Raw genomic sequence first — 14,881 nt, forward strand, 5'->3', positions numbered from 1 at the left:
TCTCTGCCTCTGCCTCTCTGCCTCTGCCTCTCTCTCTGCCTCTGCCTCTGCCTCTGCCTCTCTGCCTCTGCCTCTGCCTCTGCCTCCAGAGTGTTTGCATTAAAGGCCTGGGCCATCGAGCTCAGCAGATCCTATTTTTTGGATGCGGTCTCTCACTGGACCCGAGGCTCACCATGTGGACTAGGCTAACTGGTTAGCGAACTTCTGGGCTCCACCCTCCAAAGCTGAGCTTGCTGCATACCTAGGGCAGTGCTGGGCTTGTATGTGACTGCTGGGGATTTGAACTCTGCCCTTGGATTTCCACAGCAAGTGCTCTTAGCCTCTGAGTCACCTCCATAGCCCACAGCTACCTTCTGGATAGAAGGTATAACTGGATTTGGGGTGCAAATGCTGGGTCTGCCCCTATGGTGTGACACTAGGAAAAAGTCACTTTTTCCTTGTCTGAGACCTTTTCCTCTGCTCTGTGGGCAGGATAGTTTCTGTTTAGTAGTCACACTGAATAGTAGGTGAAGAATGTGATTCAAGAATTCAACTTGTGGGCAGGAGAGAGCACTGACTACTCTTCCAGAGGTCCTGAGTTCAAGTCCTGGCAACCACATGGTGGCTCACAACCATCTGTAATGGGATCTAATGCCCTCCCCTGGTGTGTCTGACATCTACAGTGTACTCATGTAAATAAAATAAATCTTTAAAAAAAACACACAACAACATATAAGGTGGTGACACACACCTTTAGTCCTGGCCCTCAGGATTCAGAGGCAGACGGATTTCATAGTTTGAAGACAACCTCGTCTATAGAATGAGTGCCAGGATAGCCAAGAGAAACACTGTCTTGAAAAACAAGCAAACAAACAAAACACATGGATGTGGTGATTTTTGCTGGAAAGCCAGCACTGGAGAGGCTGATGCAGGAGGATCTCACATTCAAGGCCATCCTGGGCACATAGTCCCCATCTCAAAACCAAAACAGACAACGCAGTGCAGCAAATGGCAAACACACCTGAAGTATCCAATTGTTAGTTACCGCCATCCAGTCTAAACACTACTACTCATTACAAGGGTGGCATTGGGCAGGTAAGTGAGGGAACCCCTGAACCTCAGGTCACCATCTAATACTTCAAGAACCTTGGGTTTCCATTTTGAGTCTTGTGTTTGCATGGAATAACTTTTATATTGTGGCCAGAAGTCAAAAGAACTTAAAATCAAGTCTGAAGAGATGTCTCATAGGTTAACAGCACTGACTGCTCTCTTCCAGAGGTCCTGTGTTCAATTCAAAATATAAAAAATGTTTAAAGATTTATTTATTGATTATTTTATGTATATGAGTACACTGTAGCTGTCTTTAGACACACCAGAAGAGAGCATCGGATCCCATTACAGATGGTTGTGAGCCACCATGTGGTTGCTGGGAATTGAACTCAGGACCTCTGGAAGAGCAGTCAGTGTTCCTAACCACTGAGCCATCTCTCCAGCCCATAACAGGGTCTCTTATTGAACTTGAAGTATACTGTTTCAGCTAGACAGGCTGGCCATGACTCCCTGGAGAATCCTCCTGACCCCACAGCCCCTAGCATTGGGCCACAGACACGGGTCAGTTTATACATGTGTGTTAGGATCTGAACACAGATCCTACTTGTGAGTGCAAACACTTTACACACGGAGCCAGCTGCCCTGAACTTTAAGGTAGAGAGGCCCCAACTTAGTGTGATCTCCAATTTGAAGATGAAGAAGCCAGGCAGTGGTGGCGCATGCCTTTAATCCCAGCACTTGGGAGGCAGAGGCAGGAACATTTCTGAGTTCGAGGCCAGCCTGGTCTACAGAATGAGTTCCAGGACAGCCAGGGCTATACAGAGAAACCCTGTCTCAAAAAAAAAAAAAAGAAAGAAAGAAAGAAAAAAAGAAAGAAAGAAAGAAAGAAAGAAAGAAAAAGAAAAGAAAAGAAAGAAGAAAAAGAAAAAAGGAAAAAGAAAAAAAAAGAGGTGAACTAAGCTGTCTGAGTCCAGACAAGGTCAGGAAGTGACCCAGTTTTGTGCTCATCCAATAGTAATCCTGAAACACATCCTCCCGGAACACCCTAGGGGAGAGAAAGGTGAGACACACAGAAGCCATTGTGTTGAGTCAGTTAGCCAGAGGCATTAACACTCACCCAAAAAACCGTACCTTTAAGCTTCATTCTCGCTCCCATCAGTGATCAGCTGGGCAGCTCTTTCCTGGACTGCAGCCTCATGCACTGAGAGTCTGGGGTTACCTCCAGTCTAGTTATGCTCACTATCATCTGGGGCCCTGGGACCCATGGCACTAGCAGGGAGGACATAAGCTTAGAGACAAGATGAGGGTCACCAAATTTCCAGGATTACACTTTTCACTTTTTAAAGTGTGTGTGTGTGTGTGTGTGTGTTGTATGTGTGCGTGTGCACAACTCACAGGAGACTGTTCTCTCCTTCTGCCATGTAGGTCCTAGGAAATCTAACTTGGTGGCAAGCATTTCTACTCTTGAACCAGAACCACCTTTTTGGCCTGATTTGTAGTTTGGTTGGTATTTGTTTTGTATTTTGCATCTAATGTGTCTCATTAGATAGCCCAAGCTGGCCTCTTTGACTCAATCCTCTTACCTCCACCTTCTGTGTTCCGGGGTCCCAGGGATAGCCTGCCACACGTGACTGAGCACAGCCACTTTTTAACCCTCTGCTTCTGTGGTTTGTCCATAATGAGTCCCTAGTCAAGACCAGTTTTGTAGATGAGTCTAAATTCAAAGCTGGGGAGACAGACTTTGTTTTTTAGGCTATAAAATTACCTGGGCTCTGCCCACCTCCCCTCTGTTAAAACTGGGTCTCTTAGGTTATATAACTCCCTGGTTTAATGGCTTCAAACAACAATTAAGACTTATTAGTTTCTGAGTCAAGAATTTGGGCGTGACTTCCTTGGGTAGCTTCTGACGTGGGGTCTCTCAGGAGCCTGAAGTCACCTAAAGGTCCAAGGTAGAAGACTCAGGTGAGAGAGAGTTTGTGCAGGCCTGGCTTCCTTTCCAAGTAAACCCATGATCTGACAGTAGCTGACTGTCACCAGAGCAAGTGACTCAAGGCAAGGCAAGGTGGAATCCACAGTGTCTTTTATGAGCTGAGTTTAGTCATCCCGTGCTGTCAGATCTACGGGGTCTCATGGTTCCATGGGGTAGACGTGTTCATTCAGTGTGTAAGAAACTGCATCATAAGGGTAGCAGAGTTCACCAGAGGCCACCTCAGAGGTTGACTGCCACACAGGCACACATGGCACATGGTACTGAAGATGTAGAGCTGGTTATTTGGCTGTGAATAAATTCATTCAGAATATCAAAGAAACATGATGTCATTCAGCTTACTGGTTTTCTGTACAGTAAAAACCAGTTTGTGATAAAAACCACAAACAAAAACAAGTGAGGGAGGAGAGGTGGTTTGAATGATTCCACTCCATAAGGCTCCATGGCCTCATATAGTTTGGTCCCCAGTAGTTGGAACTGTTTGGGAAGGATTAGGGGGTGTGGTCTTGTTTGAGGAGAAGTATCATTGGGGGTGGGCTTAGAGGTTGCAAAAATCCGTGCCCATTCCTAGTTAGTGCTCTCTGCCTTGTGTGTCTGGATCAAGATGTTAACCTCCCAGCTACTGCTCCAGTGCCATGCCTGCCTGATGCTGTGCTCCCTGCGGTGGTGATCATGGACTGACCCTCTGAGGCTGTGAGCTCCAAATAGACTCTCTTCTGTAAGTTGTCTTAGTCATGGTGTCTCCTCATGGCAATAGAAAAGCAACAAAGACCCTTGTCTTCATTCTTGTCTTGTAGGAGTGTCTAGTACAAACAATCATTTATTTTTGGAGGAAATAGCACTGTGTATGTGTGGATTCAGAGGAGAATGGACAACTGGCTGAACTTGGTGCCTCCTTCTGGTTTTCGGGAATTAAACTCAAGTTAACATCTTGTCAGCAAGCACTTCTTATCCACTGAGCCATGTCACCAGACAAAATGGAAGTTTTTAAGGCTCTTGGGAGCGGGTAGGAAATATGTCCAGTTTCTCCTTTCTCCAACCTCAGGCTCCTCTGTGAACGTTCTTCAGGGATAGCCGAGTCTGGGTCCATCTTTCTCTTTCTTCTCAGTGAAGCTAGATGATGGCAACTGTTTTTAACTTTTTGTTTTTATGTGTCTGGGTATTTTTCTTGACTGTATATCTGTGCATTCATCCTGGTGCTCATGGAGACCAGAAGAGGGCATTCAATCCCCTGGAACTGGAGTTGAAAGCAGTTGTGACCCACCATGTGGGTGCTGAGAATTGAACCTTGGTTTTCTAGAAAAGCACACAGTGTATCTCTGCAACTTGAAGACAATTGTTAAGCCAGATGTGGTGGCACATGTCTTTAATCCTAGCACTGGGGAGGCAGAGGCAGGCAGACCTCTGAGTTCGAGGCCAGCCTAGTCTATAGAGAGAAACCCTGTCTCAAGAAAACAAAAGCAAAAACCAAACAAACAAAAACAAAAAGGAGAAGAGGAGGAGAAGGGCACTGTTAAGATTTTGTTGCTCTTTTTTGTTTTTGTTTTTGTTTTCTTTTCGAGACAGTGTTTTTCTGTATAGCCCTAGCTATCCTAGAACTCACTCTGTAGACCAGGCTGGCCTCGAGCTCAGAGATCCACCTGCCTCTGCCTCCCAAGTGCTGGGATTAAAGGCATGTGCCACCACTGCTCTGCAATTTTGCTGCTTTTGAGTGCTTTCTGTGGTATATGAGGGTGTAGTAACAATTGACAGTCAACAAGCATGCAGTTGCAGGTGTTCTGCTAATTAGTTCTCGTTTCAGTTTTGTCTTTGAGGCAGGGGCTTACTTCTGTTGCCCAGGCTGGCTTTGTAATCTTCCTGCAAGTTCCTCACTCTCAAGAGCTGGATTCCAGTTTGGGGCCTCCACTTTGGCTCAGGGGTGTCCAACATTTCTTTTCTTTTCTTTCTTTTTTTTTTTTTAAATTTTTTTTTAATTTTATTTTTTGGTTTTTCGAGACAGGGTTTCTCTGTATAGCCCTGGCTGTCCTGGAACTCACTCTGTAGACCAGGCTGGCCTCGAACTCAGAAATCTGCCTGCCTCTGCCTCCCAAGTACTGGGATTAAAGGCGAGTGCCACCACTGCCCGGTTTTCTTTCTTTCTTTCTTTTTTTTTTTTTTTAAGATTTATTTATGTATGTGAGTACACTGCAGATGTTTACAGACACACCAGGAGAAGGCATGGATCCCATCACAGATGGTTGTGAGCCACCATGTGGTGGCTGGGAATTGAACTCAGGACCACTGGAAGAGCAGTCAGTACTCTTAACTGCTGAGCCATCTCTCCAGCCCCCCACCATTTCTTTTGTTTTTCTTTCTTTTTTTTTTTTTTAAGATTTATTTATTTACTATATGTAAGTACACTGTAGCTGTCTTCAGACACCCCAGAAGAGGGCATTAGAACTCATTAAGTAAGGATGGTTGTGAACCATCATGTGGTTGCTGGGATTTGAACTCAGGACCTTCGGAAAAGCAATCAGTGCTCTTAACCACTGAGCCATCTCTCCAGCCTCCCACCATTTCTAATTTCTTGTGTGAGTAATGATCGTGGAGGCCAGAGGAGGCCCACAGGTGTTTCACTCTGCAGAGTCTCTCTAGGTTTAGGAGCTAGGCTGTCTCGGACCCCCACAGTGCTGGGGTTAGAGGTGCAACTGTCCCAGTCCTGGCTTTTTACATGCGTTTAGGGAAATGAACCTCAGTTCTCATGCTCATGTGCCAAGGGCTTTCCTCCCTCAAGCCATCTCCTCAGCCTGCAAAATTATATTCCAAACAATTACTATGTGGCTACTTGATTATTCTCTACTACGTAGCTTTACCCAATTTTTTTTTACTTTAGATTTAACTTTATGTGTACGAGTGTTTGCCTCTTGGGTGCATGGGCACAGTGTCTGTGCCTGGTTGCCTGCCCTTGGAGGCCAAATCAGAGCCCCGGGAACTGGAGTTAGGAATGGTTGTGAGCTATACCACATGAGTGCTGGGGACCAAACCAAGGTTCCCAGCAAGAACAATTCTCTTAGTCAGGCAGTGGTGGTGCAAGCCTTTAATCCCAGCACTTAGGAGGCAGAGGCGGGCATATCTTTGAGTTCAAGGCCAGCCTGATCTAGAGTGAGTTCCAGGACAGCCAGGGCTACACAGAGAAACCCTGTCTCCAAAAGCAAAACCAAAACAATTCTCTTTAACCACTGAACTCTCCAGCCTCTATTGTTTGGCTTCTTTTGTTGTTGTTGTTTTGTTTTGGTTTTTTGGATTTGGGTTTTTTTTTTCGTGACAGGGTGCACCACCACTGCTCAGCTGTTGTTTGGCTTCTTGAGGACTAGGGCCATATCCCCTTAAACAGTAATGGAGTGACAGTGTCAGTAGCATCCCACAGGGACACGATGAGCACCTTCCCAGCCCTGACCGTTGGCCCTGCAGACAAGAGCTACATACAGCATTATCTGTTGCAAGCATTCAAAGTTTTTGATTTTTAATAATTTTATATGTGGTCTCGTGTAGTTCAGGCTGGTTAAACTCACAATTCTAAACACCCTGAGGGCTGGGATTACAAACATGCGCCACCACGCCGGGCTTACATTTCTCTTTTCATACAGGGAATATCCTCTCCACAAAGCTAAAGCTGTCATGACCTAGTTACCTCTGAAGGCCCTGCCCCCTAATACCATCAGGCTGGACTTTGGGATTTCAGCTTCAGAACTGGTGGGGGAGGGGAAGAGAACACATTCAGGTCAAACCCTTGTTTTGCTTTTATAAAAAAATTTATTCTCACTGGGCGGTGGTGGAGCATGCCGTTAGTCCTAGCACATGGGAGGCAGAGGCAGGTGGATCTCTGAGTTCAAGGCCAGCCTGTTCTACAAAGTGAGTTCCAGGACAGGCAGAGCTACACAGAGAAACCCTGTCTTGAAAAATCAAAAAAAAAAAATTATTCTCTTATATATTTCTCCTCCCATTTCCTCCATCGCCTGCCTCCTCTCTCCGCATCCACTCTTTTGTTTTCCTTCAGAAAAGAGCAGGCCTCCCAGGGACATGCCTTCCATAGCATATCAAGTTGTAATAAGGTCAGGTCCTTCCTCTTACATTAAGGCAGGACAAGGATCCCAAAAGCAGGCAAAAGAGTCAGGGACAGCCCTGTCCCCTGCTCTGTTAGCAGTCCCACGGAAACTCCAAGCTACACAGTTATAATACATATATACATATAGATTATGTATATTATATACAGAGACCCAGGTTAGAGGTTAGATCCACGGCAGGCTCCCTGATTGTTGCTTCAGTCTCAGCTGTTGCTTATTGTTTAAAATATGCACTCTGGATGCAGAGTGTGCGTGAGAAGTGTTGAATGCCTGTAGTTTGTTACTCTTTGAAGAATACTCAGACAGTAGTTGTCACAGAAAGGGAAGTCCAGTGGATTTTGAAGATGGACTGTGATATTTCTCTACTTAAAACAGTTAGGGAGCTGGGCAGTGGTGGTGCACGCCTTTAATCCCAGCACTTGGGAGGCAGAGGCAAGCGGATTTCTGAGTTCAAGGCCAGCCTGGTCTACAGAGTGAGTTCCAGGACAGCCAGGGCTACACAGAGAAACCCTGTCTCGAAAAAACCAAAATAAATAAATAAATAAATAAATAAATAAATAAATAAATAAAAAACCCAAAAACAACCAAACCAACCAGTTAGGGAGACTCAAGGAAAAGAGAAACTGAGATGATACCAAGCCACGTGGAGGATTCTGTCAGGTAGCATATCCCTGCAGCAGAAATTCTCAGATCTTTGTAGTACTGGTCTAGACTTGGCCATAGAAAACATTTACACTAACCCCCAATTTTTTTTTATAAAATAGCTACTGGAGTTTATGGTCATTTGCCCTCAGGGACAGTAGGGATAATTTTGGGAAAGAGCAGATTGACTTCCCAAAAATTCATTGTGCACCCAAGAATTATAGATGAAGATAACAAAGGAGAAGTTAAAATTATGGCCTGTAAAAAGAGAGGTGGAATGTAGTGCAGGTGGTAGGGTTGCTTGACTACTACTGTTTCCCTACCTCACAGGCAAAGCTGCTCCTGTAGTAAAAACAGGAGGGTTCGGAAGCACTGGGAAATGTGTATTTTAATTATTAAAATTGCAAGTAAATGGTATTGAAATAGAAGTTTGGTGGATACAGGAACTAACAAAAATGTTGGAATTCAGAATGTTGGCCACGTCGAAAGGTTTATACAGTTTCTAGGAATGGGAGAGTTGTCTCAGATAAAACAAAATGTGTGGTGGGTTAAATGTCTAGGACCAAAAGATCAAATAGGAAAGTTAATACTTTGTGTGACTGACATATCCATGAATTTACGTAGAAGGAAACTTTTACAACAGTGGGGTGCTCAGATTAATATTCCTGAAATTTCAGAGACAGCCAATGATGAAATAAGGGTGAAATGGTAGATAGATGATCCTGGGGAAGGTATTGATATGCCATCAACAACCCTAGGCTGTGCCAATTGTCCACACACAGGACATCACTGAGCTTGAGTCTTCAAATTTGTGAGGAGCTATTACTGCAATACCAACAGTTCTACCCTTAAAATGGTTTACTGAGAAGTCTGTGTATGGAGCAATGGCCCTTAACTAAAGAAAATCTACAGGCATTTTGAGTATCTGGTGCAAGAGCAGCTGGAGGTTCAACATATAGAAGAGTCTACCAGATCACAGAATTCCCCTGTGTGTGTTATAAAAATATAATCAGGGAGATGGAGGATGTTGACAGATTTAAGAGTGGTGTGGAGGTTTGAATAGGTTTGGCCTCCATAGATTCATGTGTTTGATAGCTTGGCCACAGGGAGTGGCATTGTTAGGAGGCGTGGCCTCGTTGGAGGAGGCGTGGCCTCGTTGGAGGAGATGTGGCCTCATTGGAGGAAGTGTGTCACTGTAAAGGTGGGCTTTGAGGTCTCTATGCTCAGGCTTCGCTCAGTGTGGAAGATAGTCTCTTTCTGGCTGTCTTTGGGAGACAATGTCCTCCCGGCTGCCTTTAAATCAAGTTGTAGAACTTTGGGCTCGACCAGCACCATGTCTGCCTGCACGCTGCCCCATGCTTCCCACCGTAAGGATAATGGACGGAACCTCTGAAACTGTAAGCCAGCATCAATTAGATGGTTGTTTATAAGTGTTGCCTTGGTCATGGTATGCCTCTTAACAGCAATAAATCACTAACACAGTGGTGAATAGAGTAATTCAACAAATAGGTCCTTTACAACCTAAAATTCCTTTACCTTCTTTATGGCCTAAGGTATGGCCTATGATAGCAATTGATTTAAGAAACTGCATTTTTTACTATCCCCTTGCAGGAGCAAGTTAGGGAAAGGTTTGCTTTCCCCATACCTGCTTATAATAATACTCAGCCTATAAAAAGATATCAGTGGAACGTTCTGCCATGGGGAATGTTAAATAGTCCACCTTTATGTCAACATTTTGTGCAACTGCTAGAATTAATCTACAGGCAATTGACTCAATCCATTATAATTACATGGGTACTGTTTTATTGGCTCATTCTGGTGTAGATACTTTAGATAAAATGTTTAAGAAAACACAAAAAAGCCAGGCGGTGGTGGCACATGCCTTTAATCCCAGCACTTGGAGGTAGAGACAGGCAGATTTCTGAGTTCGAGGCCAGCCTGGTCTACAGAGTGTGTTTCAGGACAGCCAGGGCTACACAGAGAAACCCTGTCTCGAAAAACCAAGACAAAAAAAAAAGAAAAAAGAAAAGAAAAAAAGAAAAAGAAAAAAAGAAAACACAAAGAAGTCTGCCATGATGAGGTTTACAAATTGCTCCTGAAAAACTACAGAGAGGAGATTTTATTAACTATTTGGGTTATAAATCAACAACAACAAAAAATTCAACCACAAAAGGTACAGATAAGAGGAGATCAGCTGCAAACGCTTTTCAAGATTTATTTATTTTATGTATATAAATGCTCTATCTGCATGTACACCTGCCTGCATGCTAGAAAAGGGCATCAGATCCCATTACAGATGGTTGTGAGCCACCATGTGGTTGCTGGGAATTGAACTCAGGGCCTCTGGAAGAGCAGTCAGTGCTCTGAACCACTGAGTCATCTCTCTAGTCCCTAGTTGCAAATTTTTTAAAAATTAATGGGAGATATTAATTGGCTACGGCCTACCATTTGATAAACTACTCAAGGGTTAAGTAATTTATTTCAAACTTTACAAAGAGATTCGAACTTCAACAGTACAGCATGACTAACACCTGAGGCAGAGAAAGAATGAATCCTGGGAGAACAGAGACTGCAAGATGTGGATGTGGCTCTTCCTTATCCCACGCTTGATTTATTCTGGTTATTTTGCTTTCAAATCATTCTCCTACTGGATGTATTATGCAAAGGGAAGTTAGTATTATATAATGGATTTTCTTAACACAAAACAAAGTAATAAATCAATGACTTACATAGAAAAATCTCTGATTTAATAATACAGAGTTAAAATAAAACTACATCAACTGTTGGGAACAGACTAGGAAGAAATTGTAGTACCTTATACTAATGCTGAGATCATGTTATTATGGGTACTCATTGAAGACTGACAAAGAGCTGCTGGCAACTATTTGGGAGAAATCAACAGCAAATATCCTAAAAGCAAATGTCTTCAGTTTATAAAGACAACTAATTGGATTCTCCCATGAATTCTAAAAGGAATGCCAATTCCTGAAGCATCTATATTCTATAGTGATGCAAATAAGTTAGGAATGGTAGACTTTAAATCAGACCAAAAAAAAAAAAAAGCAAAGTAATTCAAAGTCCATATAATTCAGTTCAAAAATCAGAGTTGTATGCGATTGTTATGATATTATTAGATTTTCCTGAATCTCTTAATATAATTACTCTCAATATGCAGAGTTGTTTTGCATATAGAAATTGTTTAATTTAACCCTGATAATTAAGAATAAATTTGGTTATTTATGCAACTGCAACAGGCAATCAGAAATAGAAAATAACTCATTATATATTACCCATATTTGGTCTCATACAGGCTTGCCAGAGCTATTATCACAATTAAGAAACTGACCAATTGGGGCTGGAGAGATGGCTCAGCAGTTAAGAGCATTGACTGCTCTTCTGAAGGTTCTGAGTTCAAATCCCTGCAATCACATGGTGGCTCACAACCATCTGTAATGGGATCTGACACTCTCTTCTGGAGTGTCTGAGGACAGCTACAGTGTACTTACACATAAATAAATAAATCTTTAAAAAAAAGAAAAGAAGAGAAGCCAGATAGTGGTGGCGCACTCCTTTAATTCCAGCACTTGGGAGGCAGAGGCAGGCGGATTTCTGAGTTTGAGGCCAGCCTGGTCTACAGAGTGAGTTCCAGGACAGCCAGAGCTATACAGAGAAACCCTGTCTCAAAAAACAAACAAACAAAAAACAAAACAAAAAAAAAGAAGAAAAGAAACTGACCAATTATTAATTGGAAATGGGTTAGAAGCCTCAAAATTTCATGAAAAACATGTTAACAGTAAAGGTTTACAGAAAAAGTCTTCTATCACTTGGCCACAAGCTAAGGATTTTATAAGACAATGCCTGTCCTACTTTTCTTTGTATAACCAAACTCCATTACCCGCTGGAGGTAATTGGAAGGGTACCAAAAGAAGTGAAATCTGGCAGATGGATATATTTCATTTTGCAGAAATTGGAAAACTAAAGTTTGTTCACAAGACTATTGTGTTAGGGTTAACAGACAACTGTTTTGAGTTCTGAAAAGGCTGATTCTGTAATTACACATTTACTGAAATTAATGGCTACTATATGGATACCTGTACAAATTAAGACTGATAATACCCCTGCATATGTCTCCAGTAAGATGAAGCAACTCTTTACATACTATAATAAAAAGCACACTATGGCTATACCACACAGTCTGGCAGGAAAACTAGTTGTAGAAAGATCTAATCACACCTTAAAAGAAATGCTTAATGGGGATGGAGAGATGGCTCAAGGGTTAAGAGCACTGACTGCTCTTTCAAAGGTCCTGAGTTCAAATCCCAGCAACCACATGGTGGCTCACAACCATCCTTAATGAGATCTCACTCCCTCTTCTGGAGTATCTGAAGAGAGCTACAGTGTACTTACATATAAGTAAATAAACCTTAAAAAAAAAAAAAAAAGAAAGAAAGAAATGCTTAAAAGCAAAAGGAAAGGAAAAAAAAAATTCCCAGGGATAGACTAAATAGTGCTATTAACTTTTAACTTTTGTGACTGTTAATAATAAAGGAACAATAGCAGCCCAGAGATACTGGGTTATAGAAAGAAAAGTGTGGGATTCACTCAGCCTGTGTACTATAAGGATATGTTAACATCAGAGTGGAACCCTGCAAAAGTTTTTTGTTGGGGATGTGGATTTGTTTATATTTTTACAGGAAATGAAATCTGTGAATATCATCAAAACTGTTAAAGATAAGTCTCCTGAAAACCTTGGCCACTGATCTAAAATGTGCTTTTATTTAAAATGTCTGTTTCTAATTTCCTGTTATACACATACACACAGCATACAACTAATGGCTTAAAAACAGAAAGGGGAAATTAGAGTGAGAATTCTGGAATTTTTGTTTCTTAAAAAAACAAACAAACAAACAAAAAAATCAGAAAAGTTGATTTTTTTTTTTGTTTGTTTGTTTTGGTTTGTTTGAGACAGGGTTTCTCTATATAGCCCTGGCTGTCCTGGAACTCACTCTGTAGACCAAGCTGGCCTTGAACTCAGAAATCCACCTGCCTTTACCTCTTAGAGTGCTGGGATTACAGGTGTGCGCCACCATTGCCCAGCTTTTTGTTTTTTAAAAAAGATTTATTGCATGTATATGAATACACTGTAGCTGTCTTCAGACACCCCAGAAGAGGACATCAGATCCCATTACAGATGGTTGTGAGCCACCATGTGGTTGCTGGGAATTGAACTCAGGACCTCTGAAAGAGCAGTCATATTGTCCAGTAGCTGACTGTGATTTGACTCATGCTCTAGGGAAGGGGAGCAGAGGGTGAATTTGCAAGCTGAAGATAGTTTTTGCAATTGTGTGACATTTGGAATCCTGGGAAGTTTTGAGAAAGAGAGAGAGAGAGAGAGGAGAGAGAAAGAATGGGTTGTTAGTTGCTGTTGGTTGCAGTTTGTTTAGTTGTGTGCAAACAAGAAATCGGATGTCTTGCAGTTTGATCTTCACTCAAAGGCAGCTCCCATAAGTGGGATCCCTGGCACTTCCCATACAGAACATAATCCCAGCATCCTTTGGTTGGTTAGATAGATAGAACTGAAAATTACACAGGCCATGGTTTATTGAGACAGGAGCCTCCTTTGAGTGAAGATCAAACTTGCCCCAAGGAATTCATCACCCCTAGTAGTCTAACAATGTCACCCTTTCTGACATTACCCCCATCCCCCACCCCACTCCTTCTTCTCTCTGTCCTCTTTTCTCTTATCTAGTGTCAGGGGGTTAAAAGGATGGAAGAAAGAACCAACATAGTAGCAAAAGAAGGCTACATGGTTGTAATCACAGCCTTTGCGAGGCTGAAGCAGGAAGATCACTAGAAGCTTAAGGCCAATCTGGACTATATAAATATTGTCTCATCCTCCAACAAATACAGCTGACTCCCCTAGGATCTGTGTGAGAATCGAGAGTGCATCAGGACCAAGAGTTGCCTGGCATGGAACATAACAGGCAAGATCTAATACAGGTCCTGGCTCAGCAACAAGTAAGAGCCAAAGACCTGACTTACAAACTCCAGGTACAATAACTGACCAGATACACTGCTCCATAATTAGCTCTGATGTAATTTTTCTAACACTGCCAACTAGATCCATTAAAACAAAGAGAGGAGTCTACACATGCCAAGAATCCCCTTGTAGAAGTGGAGAGCTAACAGAACGGGTAACTATGAGATCATTGTTTTACGCAAGGTCTGACCCAGCACATACATGCAGAGTCATGCAGCTCAGCCAATGTCAACATGGCGGGTTCTTTCCAGATTCACTATGATCTCAGGATGCCAAGGGGTGAGAGAGACTTACCTTTCACACCCGTGAGGAGAGACTAAGAGCCAGAGGGACTCAAATGTTCCTAGTCTGGGAACCTGAGCTTCAAATCTTTCCTTTCTGACCCTTGAAGCTGTTCAACAAGGCTATACTATCCCACCCAGAGTCACAGTTCCTAACAGACAACGAGGTTAGTAACTCAGCCTCAGGCTTTCCAAGAATCACGAGAAACAATGACACAATGCAGGCCTCAACAACTGCTCCTTACCCATGAGTCCTGCCCTTACCCCTCAGCCCACCCCACCCCACGCCGGTTTGTTTTATTGTTTTTGTTTTTTTTTTTTGGTTGTTGTCTCTGGGACTCCTCTCTGGTCCTCTACGTAGAAACTCATTAAAGCTAGGCTTTTAAGAAGCAAGCAAAGAGCCAGGCGGTGGCGCACGCCTGTAATCCCAGCACTTGGGAGGCAGAGGCAGGGGAATTTCTGAGTTCAAGGCCAGCCTGGTCTATGGAGTGAGTTCCAGGACAGCCAGGGCCATACAGAGAAACCCTGTCTCGAAAAAAACAAATCCAAGAAAAGAAAAAAAAGCAGCAAGTAAAGTCCTGACTGAATGTGTATTGTTTGACATGAGTGAGCCAATGTCCAGGACACCAATGCCATCAGAATCATGAGAATGACAAAGCCTTCCCAGGTGAGGCTCTGAAAGATCTGAGGGATGGCGGATCTTCCTTTGGTCCCAGAATGTTGACCTTACACAGAAAATGTGCACCTTAGTTCCCCTTGTCCTACTGAGACCAGCTAAACCTCCCCTCCAGACTCAGCT

The sequence above is a fragment of the Apodemus sylvaticus genome, chromosome 3 (assembly GCF_947179515.1).
Source record: "Apodemus sylvaticus chromosome 3, mApoSyl1.1, whole genome shotgun sequence".
Lineage (NCBI taxonomy): Eukaryota > Metazoa > Chordata > Mammalia > Rodentia > Muridae > Apodemus > Apodemus sylvaticus.